We start from the raw sequence: 6,080 nt of genomic DNA, 5'->3' as shown, positions 1-6,080 counted from the left end.
AAATTCCATTCCAGATCCCTGCTTCCCCAACTGTACTGAGGTGCAGAAGTTCAAGTGTAACGTGAACCAACATCTTGCTGCCCAAATCCCTACATAGTACCCCAGTAGTTGTTGCCCCTGATAGTAGCCCCCTACATCAAAATGGCAATTCGCCTTGTTTCCGGTGAAAATGTAATAAAAAAAATATATGGTCACTTCTTTCCCTTTCTCGAGGGATTTCTGGGAAAATTTTATTTTATTTTTATTTTCGGACTACAAAACTAACTTGATATTCACTTGAAGTCCTGGTAAGACATGGAAAATATTGAAAATGTATATATCAAAACAGGTTTTTACAAAGGTTGAAAACAAAAAGATATCAGATATTCTGAGGATTAATATCTTTGCGAAACAACAGAAATACAGGGGGCATATCAAAAGCAAGTAAAGCTTTGGTGATTGCAAACACATCAGGATGAGTTTTGACTAGCGCCGGTAAAGATTGACAAACAGGTGTTCACATGTTTCGACTGATCGATGCCTCTGTTCAGTCTTGAACTGTAGGGGCAGTTGCGCATGTAATTGTGAGGCAAGGGTCGTGCAATCTCTAACCACACCTCTCCTGAATCGGTACTGCTTGAGTCCAGTGGCAAGGAGAAGACCAGGACGACTGGAAACAATGCCGAGATAAGCGAAGAGCATATACAGCACCTGGAACTTCCAAATGGTCACCCATTTAATACTGGCCAGGTTCAACGTCGCTTAACTTTGGTGATCCAGCGAGAACCGATATGTGAACGTGATTATGACGTCACATGTTTAAGGAAGTGTGAATGCAAATACAAAGAAGGTAATAAAAGGAAGGAGGTAATTAGCTGAGCTGGTGATGAAAGTTGAGATAATTAAGTGCTATGAAATATTCACAGAACATAACAACCGTGATCTTCAAGTGCGTAAATATCTTCATTATTGGATCATGTGTAAACAGTTTAATATCGAATGTATCCCTTTTTGCATTATTTAAAGTTTGGTAAAAAGTTTTCATGATAACTAAAAGCAAGCTTAGTTACATCCAACTAAAGTGCATTATCTATTCAATTTTTTTTTTATATCTTCAAATATTTATTCACAGTGTTCGGATACATATCAGATGGAGTTAGACATGTTAAAGATCTATGCAATTTGGGAGGGGGCGTTGTTTGCATTATTTAAATGTGCTCTCTAAAAGGAAGCTTAGTTACATCCAATTAAAGTGCATTATCTATTCAAGTTTTTTATATCTTCAAATATTTATTCACAGTGTTTGGTTTGGTTGTTTTGTTTTACAGTAATAGTAATCGTTTTTTGGTTATTTAATGTTGAATCACATAATTTTGGGAAAAGGCTTCCTGCTTCAAGTTATATATATATATTTTCAAATATTTATTCATGGTGTTTGGTTTGGTTTGGTTCTTTTAGATTTTTGTTTTGTTCATAATAATTTGGTGACTAAAGTAGGAAATAAGACACCAAAGAACAAAGAAAGAAAAGATTATTTAACAGTTAGTTGTTTGCTGTCTATTGCATGGGACAAGGTTGAATACAAGTTAGAAAAGCATTTCATCTTAGCCATGAAAATTGTTAAACAAAATGTTTTTACTATAGGCTTTAAAAATAAAAGTACAAGATTCAATTTGAAATTTATTTATCTTCAAAGTGCACTTTTATAAATTTTACAAAGTAAGGTATAAAAATTTCATTTAAATTGAATCAAAAAATTACCTTGGATTTATTTTATGTAATGTACATTCTGTTGCCCTTTAAAAATAATCATTGAAAATTTTATATCTATATCATTAATTGCTAGATGAAAGATAATGTTTTTAAAGTGCACCAAAATGTAAATTACATAAAATAAATCCAAGGTAATTTTTTGATTCAATTTAAATAAAATTTTTATACCTTACTTTGTAAAATTTATAAAAGTGTACTTTGAAGATAAATAAATTTTAAATTGAATCTTGTACCTTTATTTTTAAAGCCTATAGTAAAAACATTTTGTTTAACAATTTTCATGCCTTAGATGAAATGCTTTTCTAACTTGTATTTTTTTTTTAAGATTATATTTTAAAACTCTCCTTCTCTCTATTTCAGTTTGTATTTCTCCTCACACCACAACTCATTTTTTTGCAATCCCCTCTTTGTAATACAGGTCTGAATAATGAGAAAATCTGATTTTTTTTAACAAAAACTTTAAAATAACTTTTTTAGATTAAATTTTTTAAAACTTCTTTCAGAATAGAAAATCTTTAAAATTTAATAAGGAACATATTTCATATAGGTTTCATTTACAAATATTCAGTACATAACGAGAAAAATATAGATGAAAATTTCAAAAGGAGTGTATAACTGGTTACGGTCAATAGTAGTTCTCGACAGCGAAAATCTTTGTTATTGTTATTCTATTATTATTATTATTATTTAAAACATTTTGTGTCCTGCTCTTTCAAGCGAGGACTAATATTCTCTGTTGATCTGCTTCTTCGTGAATATGTTCTGGAAGAAGGATAATTCAGATATTAATTTTACTAGCTATCCCTATCCGGTGTTGACTGGGAGTGTTTTACTTTCATTTATGTTGGTGTTGCAGTGTAAAGGCATGTCAGCCCAAAGTGAAGAGAAAGACAGAGAAAATAACTTTAGAATGAAATGATGATGATGATGATGATCATCTGGTTTTGATGTTTAAGGTGTTGCGAGTGTCTGAGTGTCTCGGAATTCAGAATGAGCAATACCAGATAGTGTTCCACACCTGGTCAGGGAAGCCCCTTTGTCAAATGGTGGAGGAGACAAATCTATCCCCAGCATACTAGATGGAAGAATAAAATTAAAAAAAAAATCTATCTAGCATGCTGTGAATAGATCTGTAACATGCAGTCTGATTCCAAGGGTTGATAGCAGTCATGAGCACGTGGTCCAAGGAGAGGGATACAGTGAAATAGATTGTCACTTTAACCTCCCCCCCCCATCCAAAAAAAAGCAAAGCTTCTCTCTTTTCACTACTAATGCTCGGATCTTTATTTCTCCTCAGTTGAAATGAATGCATCTCTTCTTAAGGAAACTTGTAGAACTGACTCTTACTCTGAACCTGGACTGAAAGACTTACATGAAGTCTGTCGCTAAGGGGGAAAAATGCTTAAATTCTTCTATCGCTCCAGAAAATACCTCAGTCTTGACGCAATCCTCTCACTATATAAGAGCCAGATTTGTCCTTGATGTCATACGACTATCATGTTTGGGTAGGTTCTCTTTATGGCCTTGACAAGGTACAAAAGCGACTTTGTAATCTAGTGGGAGATGATCTTTTCTCTTCTCTGCATCCTCTCTCATAGACAAAAAGGTATTGCTAGCCTCTCTCTACTGTATCAGTATGTTCATAATAGTTGTTCGCTCCATTCAAAGCAAGAACTCACCTGATTACAACCACAACAGGAGATTCCTTTCTCTCTCTGTATCAAAGACCAAGCACAACTTCCATGTTTCTTTCTTAAGATATCTGATCTGTGGAAAAAAATACCATAAAGCTTCTTCACAGCCGATTACAATAAAGTTGTCTTCAATATCAGCAGTGCTTTTAACAGTAGCCTTTTTATTACACACACACACACACACACACACACACATACACACACACATATATATATCCATATGGTCGTGGATCAGAGGCTAAGGAATGAGGGAGGAGAGTGGTATGTTTTCGATCCTAGCTGAAGGCACTCAAGTCATATATATATTTTTTAGTTTTGATCTCACTACTATATATTAGGTTCCATATAATAATCGATAAAGAATTGTCTCTATAATAATAAATATGTAATCTGCATGAATTAAAATATCATATTTAAGCATATCTTATGACCGGACTATGCCAGATTGTTTTAACAAAAATCAAGACATCAAGGAATAAATTGCTAGCAACAAATTGTGTATTTCATCGTTAGTTACATTTGTTTCAAGACTATTCGGACAAATTCAAACATTATGTCGTTTGAAAATTTTCACAAGAACAGCCTTTTCTTGTGAAAATTTTCAAACGACATAATGTTTGAATTTGTCCGAATAGTCTTGAATCAATTGTAACTAACGATGAAATACATTATTTGTTGCTATCAATCTATTCCTTGATGTCTTGATTTTGTTAAAACAATATATGAATGCTCAATTATGAAATATGATAATTTTGTAGCTTACATTTTAAGTCATCTCACTTTGACATAAAACTTATTGGTATATGAACGATTACCGAATTTTCATTTATATAAACCCAGTAAAATTCAAAATACTATAAATAAGACTATATATATATATATATATATATATATATATATATATATATATATGATTACTTCATTTAATCACATAAATTAATATATGAAGATATAATTTTAGCTGTAAATTTGTTAGCATTTACTTTAACAGTGCTCAATACATAGGTAGAGCTAGGTAGTAATTACGAAAATATATATGGCAATTAAGCTACACAGAATATTCCACGTTTCATTCTCATGAGAGTTCGTCAGGCTTATGCGAAAAGTTGTGGTTGTCACTTGTTTATACATACATACATGCTATTGAGTTTTTGTTAGCAATCAGATTTCTAGTTAACACAGCATAACACACAAAGAGAAGAGGTGAAGCGGGGGTAAACTGTGCCTTTGTCCTGTTAGTGCCTGCCCATTGGCTGATTAGGATGGGGGCATTGGCAACTAGAAAGCTGATTCGCTAACAAAAAACTGAATAGCATGTGCATATATATATATATAAACGAGCGACAGCCACAACTTTTCACGTAAGCCTGACGAATTCTCACTAGAATGAAATATACCTATTTTACTTTTTACTTTTTAAAAAAATTTATTTATGTATTTTTGTATACCTATTGTATTTTCAATTTAAAATGAGTTTTCACATCATATATATGATTTAGTTTTATGTGAATATTTTAAAATATTTCATATTAGCAGTTGTCCGAGTCGGAATAAGTCATTTTTATAAAAAAAAATGAATTGTTGTAAAGTATATTATTATATATGTTTCTAAAAGTCAGCCACTGTACCTCCTCCAAAAAATTAAAGTTATTGCTAATAGTTAATCTTGCAAGAACAGGTATTCTGCTAGTTTTGTTATAAACCAAACTTGTGAGTAAAAAAAAAACAAAATCAACAACAAAAAAAAACCACGAAAAACACTCGTCTTTCCAGAACCACTACCAATAGTTTCCCCCACTCTTTATCTGTGCCTAAACCTAAACGTAGATTCCATGAGCAGAGCTTCTTTCTTAGAACTGCACGCCCGTGGAACTCTCTTCCTTTGGCCTGCTTCCCAGGTGACTACAATATGATTGCCTTCAAGTCCAATGTAAACAAGTTCTTGATGAACCATACCCCTATATAATCCAACTTAGAAAAATTCCAATACCTATGTTAAAAACGCTATAATCACATTGACTAATGTATATCCATTAATCCTTATCCTCGAGTGGCCTCCGGACCTTGATAAGTGGTGATTCCTTTTGTAAAAAAAAAAATAAAAAATAAAAATAAAAACTTTATGAAACATAAGCTTTTATTAAAGTGGTCGTTTCTACTTTGCTACATGATTACAAAGTAAAGATTTATAATGATTTCTTCATCAGATATTTTAGGTTTAAAGCCGATTAAAAATGGCGACGAGGAAATGAGTGTCGGAGGTTGAGCAGATGGATTTGTCTTCTTGCTTTTCACATTCTGGTGTTTGCTCGAATTCGCTCATTTTACATTTTAAGTCACATGACTTAAGGAACAAACAGCTGCTTCTAAGGATGATTATTTCTAGGGGTATTCTGAAGCATTCCAAGCGTGTTTGTGCTTTGTCTATACAAACAAAGCATCTTTTAGAAGCAAAACACAAAAACGCTTGAAATGTTTCAGGATTTATCATTCTGATGTTCTTAACGTTCCTAGAAAGAGTCACCCTTAGAAGCAGCTGTTTTTTCCTCAACTTATATGACTTCTTTTAAAACATCCAATATTTGAATTAACTAAGTCTGACACTAGACCATTCTTTATTTTCAATTTGATTTG

The sequence above is a fragment of the Euprymna scolopes genome, chromosome 26 (genome assembly GCF_053919585.1).
Source record: "Euprymna scolopes isolate OS-2025 chromosome 26, ASM5391958v1, whole genome shotgun sequence".
In the NCBI taxonomy this organism is placed as follows: domain Eukaryota; kingdom Metazoa; phylum Mollusca; class Cephalopoda; order Sepiida; family Sepiolidae; genus Euprymna; species Euprymna scolopes.
The sequence above is the reverse complement of the archived record's forward strand: the minus strand, read 5'-3'. Positions refer to the sequence as shown.